We start from the raw sequence: 13,461 nt of genomic DNA, 5'->3' as shown, positions 1-13,461 counted from the left end.
GCTTCAATGGATGTAAATCGACGATATCTGACAAAGTTAGATGCAAGCTCACTCAAATATATAAGAAATGTTGGAAATCGACTTCAAATTAGGAAGAAAGACTTTGAACATCTTCAATCAACACAAAGTGACAATCGACCTCAAAGGGCTTCAATGGATGTTAATCGACGATATCTGACAAAGTTAGATGCAAACTCACTCAAATATATGAGAAATGTTGGAATTCGACTTCAAATTAGGAAGATAGACTTTGAAAATTTTCAATCAACACAAAGTGACAATCGACCTCAATGGGCTTCAATGGATGTAAATCGACGATATCTGACAAAGTTAGATGCAAGCTCACTCAAATATATAAGAAATGTTGAAATTCGACTTCAAATTAGGAAGAAAGACTTTGAACATCTTCAATAAACACAAAATGACAATCGACCTCAAAGGCCTTCAATGGATGTTAATCGACGAGATCTGACAAAGTTAGATGCAACTCACTCAAATATATGAGAAATGTTGAAATTCGACTCCAAATTAGGAAGAAAGACTTTGAAAATCTTCAATCAACACAAAGTGACAATCGACCTCAATGGGCTTCAATGGATGTTAATCGACGATATCTGACAAAGTTAGATGCAAACTCACTCGAAAATATAAGAAATGTTGAAATTCGACTTCAAATTAGGAAGATAGACTTTGAAAATTTTCAATCAACACAAAGTGACAATCGACCTCAATGGGCTCAATGGATGTTAATCGACGGTATCTGACAAAGTTAGATGCAAACTCACTCGAATATATAAGAAATGTTGGAATTCGACTTCAAATTAGGAAGATAGACTTTGAAAATTTTCAATCAACACAAAGTGACAATCGACCTCAATGGGCTTCAATGGATGTTAATTGACGATATCTGAAAAAGTTAGATGCAAACTCACTCAAATATATAAGAAATGTTGAAATTCGACTTTAAATTAGGAAGATAGACTTTGAAAATTTTCAATCAACACAAAGTGACAATCGACCTCAAAGGGCTTCAATGGATGTAAATCGACGATATCTGACAAAGTTAGATGCAACTCACTCAAATATATGAGAAATGTTGAAATTCGACTTCAAATTAGGAAGAAAGACTTTGAAAATCTTCAATCAACACAAAGTGACAATCGACCTCAAAGGGCTTCAATGGATGTTAATCGACGATATCTGAAAAAGTTAGATGCAAACTCACTCAAATATATAAGGAATGTTGAAATTCGACTTTAATTTAGGAAGATAGACTTTGAAAATTTTCAATCAACACAAAGTGACAATCGACCTCAAAGGGCTTCAATGGATGTTAATCGACGATATCTGACAAAGTTAGATGCAAACTCACTCAAATATATGAGAAATGTTGAAATTCGACTTCAAATTAGGAAGAAAGACTTTGAAAATCTTCAATCAACACAAAGTGACAATCGTCCTCAATGGGCTTCAATGGATGTAATATCTGACAAAGTTAGATGCAAGCTCACTCAAATATATAAGAAATGTTGAAATTCGACTTCAAATTAGGAAGAAAGACTTTGAACATCTTCAATCAACACAAAATGACAATCGACCTCAAAGGGCTTCAATGGATGTTAATCGACGAGATCTGACAATGTTAGATGCAACTCACTCAAATATATGAGAAATGTTGAAATTCGACTTCAAGCTAGGAAGAAAGACTTTGAAAATCTTCAATCAACACAAAGTGACAATCGACCTCAATGGGCTTCAATGGATGTAAATCGACGATATCTGACAAAGTTAGATGCAAGCTCACTCAAATATATAAGAAATGTTGAAATTCGACTTCAAATTAGGAAGAAAGACTTTGAAAATTTTCAATCAACACAAAGTGACAATCGACCTCAATGGGCTTCAATGGATGTTAATCGACGATATCTGACAAAGTTAGATGCAAACTCACTCGAATATAAAAGAAATGTTGAAATTAGACTTTAAATTAGGAAGATAGACTTTTAAAATTTTCAATCAACACAAAGTGACAATCGACCTCAAAGGGCTTCAATGGATGTAAATCGACGATATCTGACAAAGTTAGATGCAACTCACTCAAATATATAAGAAATGTTGAAATTCGACTTCAAATTAGGAAGAAAGACTTTAAAAATTTTCAATCAACACAAAGTGACAATCGACCTCAATAGGCTTCAATGGATGTTAATCGACGGTATCTGACAAAGTTAGATGCAAACTCACTCGAATATATAAGAAATGTTGAAATTCGACTTTAAATTAGGAAGATAGACTTTGAACATCTTCAATCAACACAAAGTGACAATCGACCTCAAAGGGCTTCAATGGATGTTAATCGACGATATCTGACAAAGTTAGATGCAAACTCACTCAAATATATGAGAAATGTTGAAATTCGACTTCAAATTAGGAAGAAAGACTTTGAAAATCTTCAATCAACACAAAGTGACAATCGACCTCAATGGGCTTCAATGGATGTTAATCGACGGTATCTGACAAAGTTAGATGCAAACTCACTCGAATATATAAGAAATGTTGAAATTCGACTTCAAATTAGGAAGATAGACTTTGAAAATTTTCAATCAACACAAAGTGACAATCGACCTCAATGGGCTTCAATGGATGTTAATCGACGGTATCTGACAAAGTTAGATGCAAACTCACTCGAATATATAAGAAATGTTGAAATTCGACTTCAAATTAGGAAGATAGACTTTGAAAATTTTCAATCAACACAAAGTGACAATCGACCTCAATGGGCTTCAATGGATGTTAATTGACGATATCTGAAAAAGTTAGATGCAAACTCACTCAAATATATAAGAAATGTTGAAATTCGACTTTAAATTAGGAAGATAGACTTTGAAAATTTTCAATCAACACAAAGTGACAATCGACCTGAAAGGGCTTCAATGGATGTAAATCGACGATATCTGACAAAGTTAGATGCAAGCTCACTCAAATATATAAGAAATGTTGGAAATCGACTTCAAATTAGGAAGAAAGACTTTGAACATCTTCAATCAACACAAAGTGACAATCGACCTCAAAGGGCTTCAATGGATGTTAATCGACGATATCTGACAAAGTTAGATGCAAACTCACTCAAATATATGAGAAATGTTGAAATTCGACTTCAAATTAGGAAGAAAGACTTTGAACATCTTCAATCAACACAAAATGACAATCGACCTCAAAGGGCTTCAATGGATGTTAATCGACGAGATCTGACAATGTTAGATGCAACTCACTCAAATATATGAGAAATGTTGAAATTCGACTTCAAGCTAGGAAGAAAGACTTTGAAAATCTTCAATCAACACAAAGTGACAATCGACCTCAATGGGCTTCAATGGATGTAAATCGACGATATCTGACAAAGTTAGATGCAAGCTCACTCAAATATATAAGAAATGTTGAAATTCGACTTCAAATTAGGAAGAAAGACTTTGAAAATTTTCAATCAACACAAAGTGACAATCGACCTCAATGGGCTTCAATGGATGTTAATCGACGATATCTGACAAAGTTAGATGCAAACTCACTCGAATATAAAAGAAATGTTGAAATTAGACTTTAAATTAGGAAGATAGACTTTTAAAATTTTCAATCAACACAAAGTGACAATCGACCTCAAAGGGCTTCAATGGATGTAAATCGACGATATCTGACAAAGTTAGATGCAACTCACTCAAATATATAAGAAATGTTGAAATTCGACTTCAAATTAGGAAGAAAGACTTTAAAAATTTTCAATCAACACAAAGTGACAATCGACCTCAATAGGCTTCAATGGATGTTAATCGACGGTATCTGACAAAGTTAGATGCAAACTCACTCGAATATATAAGAAATGTTGAAATTCGACTTTAAATTAGGAAGATAGACTTTGAACATCTTCAATCAACACAAAGTGACAATCGACCTCAAAGGGCTTCAATGGATGTTAATCGACGATATCTGACAAAGTTAGATGCAAACTCACTCAAATATATGAGAAATGTTGAAATTCGACTTCAAATTAGGAAGAAAGACTTTGAAAATCTTCAATCAACACAAAGTGACAATCGACCTCAATGGGCTTCAATGGATGTTAATCGACGGTATCTGACAAAGTTAGATGCAAACTCACTCGAATATATAAGAAATGTTGAAATTCGACTTCAAATTAGGAAGATAGACTTTGAAAATTTTCAATCAACACAAAGTGACAATCGACCTCAATGGGCTTCAATGGATGTTAATCGACGGTATCTGACAAAGTTAGATGCAAACTCACTCGAATATATAAGAAATGTTGAAATTCGACTTCAAATTAGGAAGATAGACTTTGAAAATTTTCAATCAACACAAAGTGACAATCGACCTCAATGGGCTTCAATGGATGTTAATTGACGATATCTGAAAAAGTTAGATGCAAACTCACTCAAATATATAAGAAATGTTGAAATTCGACTTTAAATTAGGAAGATAGACTTTGAAAATTTTCAATCAACACAAAGTGACAATCGACCTGAAAGGGCTTCAATGGATGTAAATCGACGATATCTGACAAAGTTAGATGCAAGCTCACTCAAATATATAAGAAATGTTGGAAATCGACTTCAAATTAGGAAGAAAGACTTTGAACATCTTCAATCAACACAAAGTGACAATCGACCTCAAAGGGCTTCAATGGATGTTAATCGACGATATCTGACAAAGTTAGATGCAAACTCACTCAAATATATGAGAAATGTTGAAATTCGACTTCAAATTAGGAAGAAAGACTTTGAAAATCTTCAATCAACACAAAGTGACAATCGACCTCAATGGGCTTCAATGGATGTAAATCGACGATATCTGACAAAGTTAGATGCAAGCTCACTCAAATATATAAGAAATGTTGAAATTCGACTTCAAATTAGGAAGAAAGACTTTGAACATCTTCAATAAACACAAAATGACAATCGACCTCAAAGGCTTTCAATGGATGTTAATCGACGAGATCTGACAAAGTTAGATGCAACTCACTCAAATATATGAGAAATGTTGAAATTCGACTTCAAATTAGGAAGAAAGACTTTGAAAATCTTCAATCAACACAAAGTGACAATCGACCTCAATGGGCTTCAATGTATGTTAATCGACGATATCTGAAAAAGTTAGATGCAACTCACTCAAATATATGAGAAATGTTGAAATTCGACTTTAAATTAGGAAGATGAACTTTGAAAATTTTCAATCAACACTAAATGACAGTTGACCTCAATGGGCTTCAATGGATGTTAATCGACGATATCTGACAAAGTTAGATGCAAGCTCACTCAAATATATAAGAAATGTTGGAAATCGACTTCAAATTAGGAAGAAAGACTTTGAACATCTTCAATCAACACAAAGTGACAATCGACCTCAAAGGGCTTCAATGGATGTTAATCGACGATATCTGACAAAGTTAGATGCAAACTCACTCAAATATATGAGAAATGTTGAAATTCGACTTCAAATTAGGAAGAAAGACTTTGAAAATCTTCAATCAACACAAAGTGACAATCGACCTCGAAGGGCTTCAATGGATGTTAATCGACGATATCTGAAAAAGTTAGATGCAAACTCACTCAAATATATAAGAAATGTTGAAATTCGACTTTAAATTAGGAAGATAGACTTTGAAAATTTTCAATCAACACAAAGTGACAATCGACCTCAAAGGGCTTCAATGGATGTAAATCGACGATATCTGACAAAGTTAGATGCAAACTCACTCGAATATATAAGAAATGTTGAAATTCGACTTTAAATTAGGAAGATGAACTTTGAAAATTTTCAATCAACACTAAATGACAGTTGACCTCAATGGGCTTCAATGGATGTTAATCGACGATATCTGACAAAGTTAGATGCAACTCACTCAAATATATGAGAAATGTTGAAATTCGACTTCAAATTAGGAAGAAAGACTTTGAAAATCTTCAATCAACACAAAGTGACAATCGACCTCAATGGGCTTCAATGGATGTTAATTGACGATATCTGACAAAGTTAGATGCAACTCACTCAAATATATGAGAAATGTTGAAATTCGAATTCAAATTAGGAAGAAAGACTTTGAAAATCTTCAATCAACACAAAGTGACAATCGACCTCAATGGGCTTCAATGGATGTTAATCGACGATATCTGACAAAGTTAGATGCAAACTCACTCGAATATAAAAGAAATGTTGAAATTCGACTTCAAATTAGGAAGATAGACTTTGAAAATTTTCAATCAACACAAAGTGACAATCGACCTCAATGGGCTTCAATGGATGTTAATCGACGGTATCTGACAAAGTTAGATGCAAACTCACTCGAATATATAAGAAATGTTGAAATTCAACTTCAAATTAGGAAGATAGACTTTGAAAATTTTCAATCAACACAAAGTGACAATCGACCTCAATGGGCTTCAATGGATGTTAATTGACGATATCTGAAAAAGTTAGATGCAAACTCACTCAAATATATAAGAAATGTTGAAATTCGACTTTAAATTAGGAAGATAGACTTTGAAAATCTTCAATCAACACAAAGTGACAATCGACCTCAAAGGGCTTCAATGGATGTAAATCGACGATATCTGACAAAGTTAGATGCAACTCACTCAAATATATGAGAAATGTTGAAATTCGACTTCAAATTAGGAAGAAAGACTTTGAAAATCTTCAATAAACACAAAGTGACAATCGACCTCAAAGGGCTTCAATGGATGTTAATCGACGATATCTGAAGAAGTTAGATGCAAGCTCACTCAAATATATAAGAAATGTTGAAATTCGACTTCAAATTAGGAAGAAAGACTTTGAACATCTTCAATCAACACAAAATGACAATCGACCTCAAAGGCCTTCAATGGATGTTAATCGACGAGATCTGACAAAGTTAGATGCAACTCACTCAAATATATGAGAAATGTTGAAATTCGACTTCAAATTAGGAAGAAAGACTTTGAAAATCTTCAATCAACACAAAGTGACAATCGACCTCAATGGGCTTCAATGGATGTTAATCGACGGTATCTGACAAAGTTAGATGCAAACTCACTCGAATATATAAGAAATGTTGAAATTCGACTTCAAATTAGGAAGATAGACTTTGAAAATTTTCAATCAACACTAAATGACAGTTGACCTCAATGGGCTTCAATGGATGTTAATCGACGATATCTGACAAAGTTAGATGCAACTCATTCAAATATATGAGAAATGTTGAAATTCGACTTTAAATTAGGAAGATAGACTTTGAACATCTTCAATAAACACAAAATGACAATCGACCTCAAAGGCCTTCAATGGATGTTAATCGACGAGATCTGACAAAGTTAGATGCAAACTTACTCAAATATATAAGAAATGTTGAAATTAGACTTTAAATTAGGAAGATAGACTTTGAAAATTTTCAATCAACACAAAGTGACAATCGACCTCAAAGGGCTTCAATGGATGTAAATCGACGATATCTGACAAAGTTAGATGCAAGCTCACTCAAATATATAAGAAATGTTGAAATTCGACTTCAAATTAGGAAGAAAGACTTTGAACATCTTCAATAAACACAAAATGACAATCGACCTCAAAGGCCTTCAATGGATGTTAATCGACGAGATCTGACAAAGTTAGATGCAACTCACTCAAATATATGAGAAATGTTGAAATTCGACTTCAAATTAGGAAGAAAGACTTTGAAAATCTTCAATCACTACAAAGTGACAATCGACCTCAATGGGCTTCAATGTATGTTAATCGACGATATCTGAAAAAGTTAGATGCAAACTCACTCAAATATATAAGAAATGTTGAAATTCGACTTTAAATTAGGAAGATGAACTTTGAAAATTTTCAATCAACACTAAATGACAGTTGACCTCAATGGGCTTCAATGGATGTTAATCGACGATATCTGACAAAGTTAGATGCAACTCACTCAAATATATGAGAAATGTTGAAATTCGACTTCAAATTAGGAAGAAAGACTTTGAAAATCTTCAATCAACACAAAGTGACAATCGACCTCAATGGGCTTCAATGGATGTTAATTGACGATATCTGACAAAGTTAGATGCAACTCACTCAAATATATGAGAAATGTTGAAATTCGAATTCAAATTAGGAAGAAAGACTTTGAAAATCTTCAATCAACACAAAGTGACAATCGACCTCAATGGGCTTCAATGGATGTTAATCGACGATATCTGACAAAGTTAGATGCAAACTCACTCGAATATATAAGAAATGTTGAAATTCGACTTCAAATTAGAAAGATAGACTTTGAAAATTTTCAATCAACACAAAGTGACAATCGACCTCAATGGGCTTCAATGGATGTTAATTGACGATATCTGAAAAAGTTAGATGCAAACTCACTCAAATATATGAGAAATGTTGAAATTCGACTTCAAATTAGGAAGAAAGACTTTGAAAATCTTCAATCAACACAAAGTGACAATCGACCTCAAAGGGCTTCAATGGATGTTAATCGACGAGATCTGACAAAGTTAGATGCAACTCACTCAAATATATGAGAAATGTTGAAATTCGACTTCAAGCTAGGAAGAAAGACTTTGAAAATCTTCAATCAACACAAAGTGACAATCGACCTCAATGGGCTTCAATGGATGTAAATCGACGATATCTGACAAAGTTAGATGCAACTCACTCAAATATATAAGAAATGTTGAAATTCGACTTCAAATTAGGAAGAAAGACTTTGAAAATCTTCAATCAACACAAAGTGACAATCGACCTCAATGGGCTTCAATGGATGTTAATCGACGATATCTGACAAAGTTAGATGCAAGCTCACTCAAATATATAAGAAATGTTGAAATTCGACTTCAAATTAGGAAGATAGACTTTTAAAATTTTCAATCAACACAAAGTGACAATCGACCTCAATGGGCTTCAATGGATGTAAATCGACGATATCTGACAAAGTTAGATGCAAGCTCACTCAAATATATAAGAAATGTTGAAATTCGACTTCAAATTAGGAAGAAAGACTTTGAACATCTTCAATCAACACAAAATGACAATCGACCTCAAAGGGCTTCAATGGATGTTAATCGACGAGATCTGACAAAGTTAGATGCAACTCACTCAAATATATGAGAAATGTTGAAATTCGACTTCAAGCTAGGAAGAAAGACTTTGAAAATCTTCAATCAACACAAAGTGACAATCGACCTCAATGGGCTTCAATGGATGTAAATCGACGATATCTGACAAAGTTAGATGCAAGCTCACTCAAATATATAAGAAATGTTGAAATTCGACTTCAAATTAGGAAGAAAGACTTTGAAAATCTTCAATCAACACAAAGTGACAATCGACCTCAATGGGCTTCAATGGATGTTAATCGACGATATCTGACAAAGTTAGATGCAAGCTCACTCAAATATATAAGAAATGTTGAAATTCGACTTCAAATTAGGAAGATAGACTTTTAAAATTTTCAATCAACACAAAGTGACAATCGACCTCAAAGGGCTTCAATGGATGTAAATCGACGATATCTGACAAAGTTAGATGCAACTCACTCAAATATATAAGAAATGTTGAAATTCGACTTCAAATTAGGAAGAAAGACTTTAAAAATTTTCAATCAACACAAAGTGACAATCGACCTCAATAGGCTTCAATGGATGTTAATCGACGGTATCTGACAAAGTTAGATGCAAACTCACTCGAATATATAAGAAATGTTGAAATTCGACTTTAAATTAGGAAGATAGACTTTGAACATCTTCAATCAACACAAAGTGACAATCGACCTCAAAGGGCTTCAATGGATGTTAATCGACGATATCTGACAAAGTTAGATGCAAACTCACTCGAATATATAAGAAATGTTGAAATTCGACTTCAAATTAGGAAGATAGACTTTGAAAATTTTCAATCAACACAAAGTGACAATCGACCTCAATGGGCTTCAATGGATGTTAATTGACGATATCTGAAAAAGTTAGATGCAAACTCACTCAAATATATAAGAAATGTTGAAATTAGACTTTAAATTAGGAAGATAGACTTTTAGAATTTTCAATCAACACAAAGTGACAATCGACCTCAAAGGGCTTCAATGGATGTAAATCGACGATATCTGACAAAGTTAGATGCAAGCTCACTCAAATATATAAGAAATGTTGAAATTCGACTTCAAATTAGGAAGAAAGACTTTGAAAATCTTCAATCAACACAAAGTGACAATCGACCTCAATGGGCTTCAATGGATGTTAATCGACGGTATCTGACAAAGTTAGATGCAAACTCACTCGAATATATAAGAAATGTTGAAATTCGACTTCAAATTAGGAAGATAGACTTTGAAAATTTTCAATCAACACAAAGTGACAATCGACCTCAATGGGCTTCAATGGATGTTAATTGACGATATCTGAAAAAGTTAGATGCAAACTCACTCAAATATATAAGAAATGTTGAAATTCGACTTCAAATTAGGAAGAAAGACTTTAAAAATTTTCAATCAACACAAAGTGACAATCGACCTCAATAGGCTTCAATGGATGTTAATCGACGGTATCTGACAAAGTTAGATGCAAACTCACTCAAATATATGAGGAATGTTGAAATTCGACTTCAAATTAGGAAGAAAGACTTTGAAAATCTTCAATCAACACAAAGTGACAATCGACCTCAATGGGCTTCAATGGATGTTAATCGACGGTATCTGACAAAGTTAGATGCAAACTCACTCGAATATATAAGAAATGTTGAAATTCGACTTCAAATTAGGAAGATAGACTTTGAAAATTTTCAATCAACACAAAGTGACAATCGACCTCAATGGGCTTCAATGGATGTTAATTGACGATATCTGAAAAAGTTAGATGCAAACTCACTCAAATATATAAGAAATGTTGAAATTCGACTTCAAATTAGGAAGAAAGACTTTAAAAATTTTCAATCAACACAAAGTGACAATCGACCTCAATAGGCTTCAATGGATGTTAATCGACGGTATCTGACAAAGTTAGATGCAAACTCACTCAAATATATGAGAAATGTTGAAATTCGACTTCAAATTAGGAAGAAAGACTTTGAAAATCTTCAATCAACACAAAGTGACAATCGACCTCAATGGGCTTCAATGGATGTTAATCGACGGTATCTGACAAAGTTAGATGCAAACTCACTCGAATATATAAGAAATGTTGAAATTCGACTTCAAATTAGGAAGATAGACTTTGAAAATTTTCAATCAACACAAAGTGACAATCGACCTCAATGGGCTTCAATGGATGTTAATTGACGATATCTGAAAAAGTTAGATGCAAACTCACTCAAATATATAAGAAATGTTGAAATTCGACTTCAAATTAGGAAGAAAGACTTTAAAAATTTTCAATCAACACAAAGTGACAATCGACCTCAATAGGCTTCAATGGATGTTAATCGACGATATCTGACAAAGTTAGATGCAAACTCACTCAAATATATAAGAAATGTTGAAATTCGACTTTAAATTAGGAAGATAGACTTTGAAAATTTTCAATCAACACAAAGTGAAAATCGACCTCAAAGGGCTTCAATGGATGTAAATCGCTGATATCTGACAAAGTTAGATGCAAGCTCACTCAAATATATAAGAAATGTTGGAAATCGACTTCAAATTAGGAAGAAAGACTTTGAACATCTTCAATCAACACAAAGTGACAATCGACCTCAAAGGGCTTCAATGGATGTTAATCGACGATATCTGACAAAGTTAGATGCAAACTCACTCAAATATATGAGAAATGTTGAAATTCGACTTCAAATTAGAAAGAAAGACTTTGAAAATCTTCAATCAACACAAAGTGACAATCGACCTCAATGGGCTTCAATGGATGTAAATCGACGATATCTGACAAAGTTAGATGCAAGCTCACTCAAATATATAAGAAATGTTGAAATTCGACTTCAAATAAGGAAGATAGACTTTGAACATCTTCAATCAACCCAAAGTGACAATCGACCTCAAAGGCCTTCAATGGATGTTAATCGACGAGATCTGACAAAGTTAGATGCAAACTCACTCAAATATATAAGAAATGTTGAAATTCGACTTTAAATTAGGAAGATGAACTTTGAAAATTTTCAATCAACATTAAATGACAGTTGACCTCAATGGGCTTCAATGGATGTTAATCGACGATATCTGACAAAGTTAAATGCAACTCACTCAAATATATGAGAAATGTTGAAATTCGACTTCAAATTAGGAAGAAAAACTTTGAAAATCTTCAATCAACACAAAGTGACAATCGACCTCAATGGGCTTCAATGGATGTTAATCGACGATATCTGACAAAGTTAGATGCAAACTCACTCGAATATATAAGAAATGTTGAAATTCGACTTCAAATTAGGAAGATAGACTTTGAAAATTTTCAATCAACACAATGTGACAATCGACCTCAATGGGCTTCAATGGATGTTAATTGACGATATCTGAAAAAGTTAGATGCAAACTCAATCAAATATATAAGAGAAATGTTGAAATTAGACTTTAAATTAGGAAGATAGACTTTTAAAATTTTCAATCAACACAAAGTGACAATCGACCTCAAAGGGCTTCAATGGATGTAAATCGACGATATCTGACAAAGTTAGATGCAACTCACTCAAATATATAAGAAATGTTGAAATTCGACTTCAAATTAGGAAGAAAGACTTTAAAAATTTTCAATCAACACAAAGTGACAATTGACCTCAATAGGCTTCAATGGATGTTAATCGACGGTATCTGACAAAGTTAGACGCAAACTCACTCAAATATATGAGAAATGTTGAAATTCGACTTCAAATTAGGAAGAAAGACTTTGAAAATCTTCAATCAACACAAAGTGACAATCGACCTCAATGGGCTTCAATGGATGTAAATCGACGATATCTGACAAAGTTAGATGCAAGCTCACTCAAATATATAAGAAATGTTGAAATTCGACTTCAAATTAGGAAGAAAGACTTTGAACATCTTCAATCAACACAAAATGACAATCGACCTCAAAGGCCTTCAATGGATGTTAATCGACGAGATCTGACAAAGTTAGATGCAACTCACTCAAATATATGAGAAATGTTGAAATTCGACTTCAAATTAGGAAGAAAGACTTTGAAAATTTTCAATCAACACAAAGTGACAATCGACCTCAAAGGGCTTCAATGGATGTAAATCGACGATATGAGACAAAGTTAGATGCAACTCACTCTAATATATGAGAAATGTTGAAATTCGACTTCAAATTAGGAAGAAAGACTTTGAAAATCTTCAATCAACACAAAGTGACAATCGACCTCAAAGGGCTTCAATGGATGTTAATCGACGATATCTGAAAAAGTTAGATGCAAACTCACTCAAATATATAAGAAATGTTGAAATTCGACTTTAAATTAGGAAGATAGACTTTGAAAATTTCC

The sequence above is a fragment of the Diorhabda carinulata genome, chromosome 5, assembly GCF_026250575.1.
Source record: "Diorhabda carinulata isolate Delta chromosome 5, icDioCari1.1, whole genome shotgun sequence".
Classification (NCBI taxonomy): Eukaryota; Metazoa; Arthropoda; class Insecta; order Coleoptera; family Chrysomelidae; genus Diorhabda; species Diorhabda carinulata.
This window is presented reverse-complemented; position numbering follows the sequence as displayed.